Here is an 11,612-nt window from a genome sequence, read left to right as displayed (position 1 = left end):
TTCAATTACGATCCCACATGTCAGTGAAATTGCAAGACAACGTGTGTCCCCTATGGTGAGCGGCTTGCGAGCCGGACTGTCGGGGTTGCGACGTGTACGAGTCGTAAGTGTGCCGCCTTTTCCTTTCGAACTTGCGAAGCGTAACATTTTCGCGCAATCGATCGATAGAAATCCAGAACAAAATGACGAGGGCGGTGCCTTCCCGCTCGTTAGGCGGGCTAGTTCGAGTGATATGACGTGCTACAGTGCCGTCCACTTGCTCCATTTTTATGTAAGCAAGAGTTTACACTCTTACGCGGGAGGAGTGCGAAATACCGCGGATCTGATTTTGATCGAGGGATAACTTTTCCCTGCCAAATAATGGAGGATTGTTAGCGATTATAGCATGATAGTTAGGGCATCTCCAGCGCTGGCCCACAAATTTACACCGGCATCTGTCCGTGGACACTGATGGATGCCATCCGATGCTGCCCGCATACCTTTCGACAACTATATGAACTAACCGGACGAAATTCATGCAAACAAAGCAAATTTCAAATTAACCGGATGAAATTCATTACATTTCGAAAAAATTTCCTACAAACTGGACGAAATTCATTACATATTTCGCACAAACCATACTAAACCTACTATAAATCTAATCTAAACGATCGCCGGCGCCCGACCACCATGTCCGGCCATGAACCCGAGAAAGTCGGCCATTGCCTTTGCTTCCTCCTCATCCGCCTCGATAACCTCCTCCTCTGGAGCACAAGGTTCTGAAGATTTCCGCCTCCACGTCGCCGTCAAGCGGCTAATTGGCCGCCGATGTTTACCCCACCAAGCTTGGCATCGACTGAGTGGAGTAGCGGTGGCCTTCCCGGGACCAGAGCGGCAGCGACCTACCGTGTACTACTCCTTCTCGCTGCCGGCTGCGCCCGCGCACGCGCGCCGGCTTCGTGGTCGTGGCGGCGGAGGGCGGCCGGGGGGGTGCCGGTGATCTCCTTCGTTTGCTCCTGCGACAGTACGTCGAAGAGAGCTTTGGAGCGCGCCCGGAGCGGAGCCGCCAATGTCCCTCGTCTGCTCCTGTGACAATACGTCCAAGAGAACTTCGGAGAGCCAGGAGGCCATGGTTGAAGTGGTGCCGACAGAAGGAAGGGACCGGAGGAGAATAAGAGCATAATTTGTTTGATGCCAACATTCGGCATTGCCAATATTTGGCAAGCCAACATTTGGCAAAATCAAAAGTTACCAGTATTTGGCAATTTTTTGTGAGATTGACAAAAAAAGTTGGCAGCCAACCAATCACTAGCCAACATTTGGCATTTGCCAAATATTGGCATGCCAACTTTTGGCATCTAACCAATTATGCTCTAAGTGTGGGTCTTTGGCTATGGCTGGGAGCTGGGGCTCAAGTTGATATAGCGGGCAAATGGCAATGAGCCGCGGCAGACGGATGGACAACTGGCGCCGGAGTAGGTTCGTCGGGCGTGAATGCGGACGCTGCTTCAGTGTCTTAACTGCAGATGCGTTTGGGTTACTAACATGTGGGCCCAACGGGCATCTGGCCCGCATGTAAGTGACACACCAATTGCACCTGCAGTTAAGTCCGGTGAATGTGGCATTGACATTCTGGAGAGACGGTGACCATTTCAGGCGGGAAGCGCGCGCTAGCGATGGAAGGGGTTTCGGTGTGCAGTGGCACTAAGATCGGTCGCTCACGATAGTACATACTCCGTACCATACTACCATAGTACCCTCTCTAGCTTAGGCTGTTTTATAGATTGTCGTTGTGATGGACGATATACATGAGCAAGGCGGTCCGAATATGACCGTTGGTGTTGAGCCAGGTGAATACATGCTCGGCGTTCGCGTAGGCCTCCATCAAACGTCTAAACAGTAATGTCAGGCACCGCCGGGGCGCGTAGGTGATGGGCTCGCCATTTGCGTTGCGCCATGAGCAGGACTTTAATTTAGAGGGCGACGTGCATGCATTAGCATGCTTTGACAGCGTGAGCGTGAGTGTCTGACGCGAAGTATTTCATTTTCATTTGGCTGACGAGGGTGCGTTGCAGTGACGAGTCCATGGTTTGATTCCCCACATATGCATAATTTTGGTTTTTACAGTATTTCTTTCTCCATTGACACGTAGGCCCGCGTAGATAGATAAAGAACACGAGCTGATGAGGCGCATGCGGACTGTTTGACTGGTCAACCAGACAAATACGGAGCTATACGCTGAGCTAGTGATCGTATAATCACCATATCTCGTATACAATGATCAAAGTGAGCTATCAAGACAACTTCGATGACCACCAATGCAAGTTACTCGGTAATAAATGACCAGGATTGAAGGGGAATCCAAATTTGCTTCGTCTTCTGTCCTTGAGCTCTTGACAAACCAATGCACTATACAGTTGTCCGGCCACTCCACCCCAGAGCTCTCACCAAGCGTCGTTCATGCCACCGCGCCGCACACTAACCGGTAAGGCAGCGATGGCATCCCGCCGCGCCGAGTCCCTTGCCGCCCACGACCGCACACAAAATGGTAGGGAAGCGATGGCATCCCGCCGTGCCGAGTTCATCGCCGCTCGCGACCTCACAACTATGTGGGAGGAATTTGAAGATGCCAAGGCCGAATGGGCGGTAGAGCAAGAGGCGGCCAGAGCCGCACAGAGGGAGTGGAAAAGTCAGAAAGCACTCAAGAAAAGAGAGGCCCGCCGCCACAAGAAAGAAAAGGACGCACGCACTGCTCCGGAGAGGTTGGCGGAGATCCAAGCACGGTGGGGTGTCGCCGACAAAGCCTGGAAGGAGAACGACGGCGTCTGGCCAGCATGTGAGAAGTAGTAGTACTAGTAGTTAGTGTGTGTGTCTGTGTCTGAGTACGAGCATGTACCAATACTACTAGTTACTACTGTAGTTTTTAGAGCAAATTACCAGTACATTAGCCTAGACTAAATGGAAAAATTCCTATCCTAAGAATCAAATGGCATCTCTTTCTCTATAGGAATTGAGATGCATGTCATCTCACTTCCTATGATTTTCATATTCCTATCCTATGAACGAAAGGAGGCCTGTGTTGGAGTAACTACTGTAGCTAGAAGTACTGCTGGTACAGTAGTTTTCTTCAAGAAGCGGAATTCAACAAAGTCATGATGGTTCCTTCGTCCGAGCAACTTCAAAGTGGGAAGTGGGCCTGTGATTTGACGGCTCATTAGTCATTGTTACTGCGGCGCGACGACCTGGGTGACTGTCCCTTGGAGTTCTGAGTGCATGGCAAGTGGATCAGGATGGTCGACGTCCCACATGTTGGCGAACGGAAGTATTCTTTCCGATATCGAGGAGCAAGGAAACCGCGTGGTACAGTATCACTGCTGATTGGTTCGCAAAAAAAATAGTATCACTGCCGATTTATAATTATTTTTTATTTCTGATGAATGCTAGGTTTCAACTCTTACGACGAAGGGTGCCAAACACGGCACGTGCTGGATGTCCCACACGTCAGCGAAAGGAGTGGGACATGAACAGCGTGGTAGAGCCCAGCGTAAAAAATAGCGTGGTAGAGCGTCTCCACTACTTCCACTTCTCGGTCGGAGACCACACGTAGTAGTACTTAGTGGTATGAACAATACAAAGTGCGACCTGGAGAGAAAGACACGTCTAGTTGGAAGGTCTCGGGGCATACACGTAAACAAATATAAAAGTTAATATGTGTCTCCAACTAATATAGTAGTAGTAGAGTACTTAAGCACGTACTCCATAACATCACTGTGCATTGCACATACAACATTTAGTGGTAGTACGTAGTAAGAGACAAATGCCGCCCAAGAGTTCCCTTCTCGACCTACTTTTGGGTGTTTGGTAGAGTGTATGGAGGGTGCATGAGTCCACACTAGTTTAGCACAAATACGCTAGAAGCATGCATGAAGAGAGCATTCATGAAGAGGGGTGTTGAATTGAGCATGCATGAAGAGGGAACAACTATGCTGAGACAAGAACGCAACCAAACACACCCTATATGCCACGCATGTTCATACCATTTGTGCCTTTCTACTTCACTTACTGCGCTACATTACTCAGGTTCGTACGTCCACTCCTGGGTACATGTCCGTCTCGTAGTTCCAGTCCCACGTGTTCTTCATATAGATGGAACGATCCTTGCATAACACGTGCACCGTGATGCTAGATGTCTCACGTGTTGGCAAAAGGATGAACAAAGCTCACGTAAAAAAATAGTGGAAGAACATAGATTCCGGACGACCGAGAAGGAGCAAGGAACCTCGTGGTGGAGCGTCTGCACTCATAATATTTAATATTATTCAGCGATATAAAATTAACCAATCATCTCCACAGTGGACTGGAAGAGTACGAAACAAGGCAGCCCGGTGTAGTTACATCATACTAGTACATGGCTAACCCACACTATCACCATATTTCTTGGTTTCCGTGCGACACCTATCTCTATTAATCCAGCAGCCTGTATCGCTTCTCCCTCCTCGTCTCTATCAAAGTGCGGCGGGCTGGCGTTTCTGCCGTCTATTGAGGTCGGTTAACTATTTTTTTTTTGAAACGGAGGCAAAAGATTTGCCTCATCTATTAAATAAGGGAGAGTAGATTAGAGTTTTACAGCGACCACCTCAAACACTGTATGCGAACTACTCACGAAATACAATAGGCCCTGGTTTCTTTGCACCAGCTGTAACCCAAAGCTTGGCCTCCTCAAGGATTGTGTTAAGAAGAATAGGCGGCGGAGCACTTTTGTGTCGGAACACCCTAGCATTACGTTCATTCCAGATGGTCCAGGAGACGAGGAGGGTGAGGGAGGCCAAGGCACTCCTGTTGGGGACGTGTCTCCCAGTACCATCTTCCAAGAGCATTCTAAAAAAAATTCATTTCATGTTCCATTTTCAAAAAGAAAAAAATCCTTTCACGTACGAATTTGCCTGTATGCTTTGAGCAACTTGCATGTCCTATACTGCTCCTGTTTGATACTCTAACTTAGCTAGAGGTTAGACTAACTCATGACTAACCCTGAACGAACTGTAGCCAAAGAGGTGTTTGGGTGACAGGGTTAGATTGACAATAAATGCACTTCATGGAGAGAGAAAAGTGATTTTTCAGTGGTCCCAATGAGAACTATCTCCAGTTAGCACCTCTTGGGTGGGATAGTTTTTTTTTTGGTGGGTTCGGTGCAACTTGCTCCAATTGAAACCCTCATGCTTGGATACTTTAGGGCTATTTGAGCCCCAACTAGCTCAAACTAACTCTAACCCATGGATCCAAACAGGGCCTATGGCCAGTCTCGACGCGGAGCAGTCGCGTGCACCGGGAAGCGGCGCTCTCTCGGCCGTCGCGCCACTTCAAAGCCGGCGCCAGTGAGAGGTCGCCTCCGCTCTGGCCGGGCACTAATGCGGCACTGACGCTCCAGGGTGACGCTAACCGTTTCACGCGGGAAGCGCGCGCTGGCAAGGGAGTATAGTTTTTGAACCGTTTCAGGTGTAGTACTGGTAGTTTGCAAAACTACTCAATTATTGCACTCAGTTTCCTATGAAATTGTGGTAAAAAACGTTACTCCACAGCCCGCTTCCCTTCTCCTTCCTCTTCCACCGCCCGCGCACGTCCGCGGGAAGCGACGAGTCAACCCTTATATAGGAGTGCTAGCACAAAAAGATGCATGCATGACCACTAAAATTTCCATATTAAAGCGTCCCTCCGGCGGGAGTATGGCGTATGTTGTTACCTTCGGCCGGCCCATGGCTACCGGGCAACGGCGACCAGAGAAGAGGCGGCGGGAGGGGAATGAATGCTGCTACTGTTTTGGTTCGCCTTCCGGCTTAAATAGATGCGCAGCATCACGTGTACCCGCGGGTGCACAAATTGTAACATACGTGTCTGCTTAAGTGGGCGTCACGTAACTGGTGTGTGTGTGAGAGAGATTCTGAGAGACAGAGTGCATGTGTACGACTCTACACTTCAGACATGTACTCAACCTTTTGCATCGGAATATAAGTATAATGGTATTTACTTTAGCTAGTGATTTATGTGGCCATGTTAACGTGGTTGTGTCAAAAAAATGTCACTTCCTGCTCATGATTTGCGTTATATAATTACAAGCAAGATTCTCGTGCATTGCACGGAACATCAATATGCATTTTTTTACAGAACACCTGTTGTGATTGACCCATGCAGGAGTAATCCCATGTGTAAAAACTAATGATATCTCGAGAATTTTATCAGAAAGCTGGTATCTTGAGAATGTCATCGAAAAAATGAAAGATGAGAGATAAGGCGAGGAGGAGTGGAGCATGGTGGTGACTGGTGGTCTGAATGGGCGGAGGCATGGGGATGGACGGCGCCAGCAGGCGGCAGCGGCCACCATGCATGCTAGATTGTTCCAGAGACTTATTCCTTTTTTAATTGCTGAGCAATGAGGTTGCAGGAGATAATGATGTGGAGAGAGGTGCGGGTATCTTTTGTAAAATTATCATAGTTTGCTTTCTATCCTCAGATATAGATCATACAGTCTGTATTACAAGATGGAAGGCACACCATCACCGCCAAATCGTTTTTTATAAGGGTACAGATGATAAGTTTGCTGACTACTAAAGTAAAGTGGAATTTGTCCATGTTATGCAAGTAAATAAAGGTGATTCTTTATCATACGGGTAAGGTTGGATGAAGGGTGGTAGGAACAAATGCATCACCTAGAGCATGTGTGTGTGAGATGGAGTCTTAGTGTGTGTGTGGGGTGTGTGTGTGTGAGAGAGAGAGAGAGAGGAGAGAGAGAGATATGGAGTCTTAGTTTGTGTGTGTGTGTGTGTGAGAGAGAGAGAGAGAGATGGAGTCTTAGTGTGTGTGTGGGGGGGTGCGTGCGTGCGTGTGTGTTTGTGTTTGTGTGTGTGTGTGAGAGAGAGAGAGATGGAGTCTTAGTGTGCGTGTGTGTGGGGGGTGCGTGCGTGTGTGTGTGTGTGTGTGCACGTGTGTGTGTGTGTGTGTGTGTCGCGGGGTCCTCTATGGAGGATGTAATTTAAGTGTGCATGGCTTCATCATAGAGAGGTGATGTGTATGGTAGAGGCCACCAACGATGGGGTGCGAGAGAGAAAATGCCCGTAGAGAGGGAAGAGAAGGTGTGTGCGCGTGAGAGGAGTCGACATCGAGAGAACGTGTTTGTTCGAGAGACACCGAGGAAGACTACTATATATCGATGGTGCATGTAGGCGGGAATTAAACAAAGGGATGGTCTTATTGGTTTCGGGGATATAGGGGAAGAGTGAGAGGCGGGGGGGTAGCTAGAAGGAGATTGTTAAGTGTGAGTGTGTGTTTTACCCATCCAGGCGGAAGTTATGTGCACAAAAGAGGAGAACGATTCGATGTGGCGTTAGGATTGAGGGTAATTAAACGTATGGAGACATAGAGACCTTGAACGTGCATGTGTGAGAGGTATACATGTATACGTGGGATGTGTGTGTGTGCGCGCGCGCATGATCGAGATAAAAGAAAGAAGACATAAGTCATAAGATCAACGACATGGGAGAGACGGATCGGTATGACAATATGCATGCATGTGAGAATGCAGGGAAGAAGGCCCGACAATTGAGCATGTGTTTTTGTCTTTAAGAGATAGTGGCGTGGGCTGGAGCATGCATCTATGGCGAGCAGAGGGAGTGAGGCGCAACGATTGTGCAAAAGAGACCAACCTATAAATGCATATGTATGGAGAGACATATATAGTGTGGGTGATAGGAAGCAAGACTTCGTGCGAGAAAGAAATGTTGACAGAGAAACTACAGATAGATACAGAGATGGAGATGCTAGCTAGAGGGACATCCGCTAGTTTGGGTGTTGGAGATGACCGTCGGGTGGTTCAAAGGGTGAAGTTATATATGTGTGTGAGAGGGCACTTGACTGCATGTAGAGAGAAAGATATGTAGTGTGCGTGATAGGAATCAAGAGTGAGGGCGAGAAAGAAGGTTGATGGAGAAACAGATAAATAGAAAGATAAAGATGCTAGCTAGTGTGCGTTAGAGATAGGAGTCGAGTGGATCAGAAGACTGGGTTATGTGTGTGGGTGTGAGAGAGATAGAGAGAGGGTGCATGTGAGTCACATACAAACAGATATCAGAGAGAAATGAGATCCAGGGAGACGGAGTTTTGTGTCTGTGAGAGAGAAAGATATTTCACAACGAGAGTGATAGCTAGAGAGACATACGAGGGAACGCAAGATATCTCTAGGGAGAGAGGGTGTGTGTGAGCGACATACAAGAGAACAGTGGAGAAATATGAGACCCCGGGAGACAGAGTTTGTGTTTGTGTGTGAGAAAGAGATATTGAAGAGGAAGAGTCATAGGTTCTCATATCTAAGGAGCAAAAGACATCTCAGTATGAGGGGTGTGCGAGTGGCACACATGGGAATAGTAGAGAGAAATGAGATCCCGGGAGACAAAGTTTTGTGTTTGTGTGAGAGAAAGAGATTCCACATGGAGAATCATAGTTAGAGACACACAGCAGGTAGCGACATATACTTAGAGAGAGATAGAGTGATGAAGGTCGAGGGAGAGAGTATCGTCAGTGTGTTACGAAGATAAAAGATCATCGTCGACATACAGGTAGCACGAGAGATACCTGACAGACGATGAACGCGTATAGGTCCAGAGAGATAGTCCTATATAAGCATGAGTGATAGCTATATGAGACGAATATCTGGATTAAAGGGGATTCAAATATTTAAACAGGAGATCACGACATCGATAATATCATAACGCAAATTGGTGTATCAAACATGCATATTCATTTGAATTTGGGCACACGTGTAATATTATATAGTTTATCAATATTGGTGATCCATAGATTCTTCAATTACAAACAATGCATGGTTTATATGCAATTAATGTCTAAACGGGATTACACTACATGTTGCGTGTGTGAAACACATTATACATGTTTGAGAAGTAAAAAAACCCGCATGAAACACACATTAATTGGAGACAGTTAGCGAGGAATGCATACATTGGATTTCAACATAAAGTGGTTTCAAATATTTGAAATCCAAATTGATGGATACAACCTTATGAATCTGAGATCATGCCATTTGTAAACCATATTTATGTATAAATGGTGTTGTGCTTTTGAAAGTATATATAAAAAATGATGTATATAGAATGTAATTCCAATTGAAAATGGATCCCGCCCGAAAAAAATAGAATACAAACGGGATTCGAATTGAGTTGGCACGGTAAACGTGCACTCTGCAAAATTTGAACGAAGCGGGGAAAGTCGCAGTAACCGCCCGAAACCAAAATCTGCGAGATGGAAATCACTACTGCCTATCCCTGCCACGCAAAGCCTATCTGCTGGATATAGGTTTCGATAGGGGTAGGTTTCTAATTTCACCCAAACGTGACGTAACTGCCTCTCACCCGGATTCATACACGGTGGGCGCCAAAACACAGTGTGTCCTCGGCCGAAATTGACTCCCTCCCCGATTCATATTCATACACGGTGGGCGCCAAAAAAAAACTCTCGTCGGCAAATATTCGGTGTATGCGAGATTACTGTCCTATCCGCAACCGACTAATGTTGCTGTGATGTAGTACAAATTTGAAACGTGGGCTAAGTTTGTAAATTTTCTCGCATTTGAGACAAGCGCGCCCTGAATACATGGTTCCCCCCTTCCTCTCTACCTCCCTTTTCCCCATTCGTACTCCGTGGGCGCCAAAACACCCTCTCCACCCCACCCTCCTCCGTCCGCCGCCGTCCGCCACCCCATCCACCGCCGTCCTCCTCCACCATGCCGGAGCTGATACCCCGACGTCGCCGTCCATTACAAGAGATCGACCTCTCTCATCCACGGCTTCGGACCGGCATCCTTGCATCCCGTCCTCTCTCTTCATCCCCGCCGTCGTCCACCTTGCCGGCGCCGCTCCTATGACCGTCTCGTCCACCGCGCCCCGCCGCCACCGTCTACCCTCCTAGATCTGCTTCCACGCCGCCGACAGCCATCGCTACCGCATCACCGTCAAATTCTCAGCAGATGCGTACACGACGCCGCACCAGAGGTGGTACTCTTTCGTATCTTCTCAACTTATTTATCGCAGCAAGAAAATAGATCGCCACTGCTTTACTCTGATTTCTTGTCTTGGTTGCGAGGTTGCCTTTGTCCAGTTTGCACCTTCAGATCTGCCATGGCACGCTCAACACTATACTCCCAATGCTTATGGTTTTCCCCTTTTATATTCCACACTAGTTAAATCACAGTAGACTAAATTTCAAAATTGGGTCAGTCGATTTTTCAGAGCTCGCCGGAGTTCGCCGGTGCGATCGAAGGGGCTCGGGTGGTTGTGGGGCCTCGCCGTACGAAGAAAACTCGACGCGGGTGGGGGTTGGGGCGGGGTGGGGGTGGCGGTGGAACACAGGCGGTGGGGGCCGGTGGTCCGGCCGGCGGCCCGTGCGGTGTTCTGTATGGGAAGAATCAGAGACAAGGAAGAAGAAGGGTTAGGAGACATAGGATCTTCATCCAACCGCCTGAAATGGTCGAGAGACAGCTGGGAGTTGCATTCTTAATGCGCTCTGGTTCATCATGTGTGGGCACTACACAACCAACATTTTATTATCCAAAATCTTCTTGCTCTTTTTTACCATGTTCCTCTTCCGTTCTTCTTTAATATGTACTCTCTCTGTTCCTAAATACAAGTCTTTGTATAGATTCCACCATGGACTGCATATGGAGCAAAATGAGTGAATCTACACTCTAAAATGTATCTGGATACATTTGTATGTGATCCATAGTGGAAATCTCTACCAAGACTTATATTTTGGAACGGAGGGAGTATGATAGTAGTACACTATGTTCCTTGTACTGAAGATGAGCAGGGACATTTGCAGTGTAGAGGTCTATACGGTCGGTTGTGATGGACACTTTGAGCCTCTTTGATTCGTAGGATCTTGTAAACATAGGAATAGGATTTGTAGTGGCCTGCCCACTTAAATCCTATAAGAATAGCAAGGAAATGCGGGGAGCTGTGTCGCCTTTGAGAGTTACACTGATATTAACAGTACCGCACCTTCACTTAAAGAGAGCTGGTATCCAAAGCCTTTCTAGCCGTACCGGTAATACTAGCACATATATTCCAGCAAGTTCCACTTTGCTGATTTTACTCTGATGCTTAAGGTTTTCCAGTTATATCTACACTATGATCTGTGTAGCTGCTTTGTGTCGCACTAGTAGCAGTCCACTCTTGAAGCTAAACACTGCAATGACTTACAAAATTGGCACCAAGGCATTGAGTGCCATTCTGGATGCAATGAAACTCATATGCTCCCCACCTGTTGATTCTTGTTCAGAATATGATCCTAATGACTATTCTAACCTCGAGGAGTCAAAGGGAGATGGCCTATCCTGTTCACCCATCAAGGTGCCTGTTCTAATTTGGCAATGTTTTATTGATTGCGGGTATCTTGCATTTCTTCTACTTTGTTGCACCGCCATCTGCTTAGTTTACTCATCATATATGTCGAGATGCCATGCCCATCCATTATCAATACATATTCCATCTGTCATCATACCATGTTTTTTCACTCAAATGATGTTCTTGTGCATCAGACATCAAAAAGGAAGAGGGTGATTGCCGAACCTG

This window comes from Triticum aestivum, chromosome 4D, assembly GCF_018294505.1.
Source record: "Triticum aestivum cultivar Chinese Spring chromosome 4D, IWGSC CS RefSeq v2.1, whole genome shotgun sequence".
Lineage (NCBI taxonomy): Eukaryota > Viridiplantae > Streptophyta > Magnoliopsida > Poales > Poaceae > Triticum > Triticum aestivum.
The sequence above is the reverse complement of the archived record's forward strand: the minus strand, read 5'-3'. Positions refer to the sequence as shown.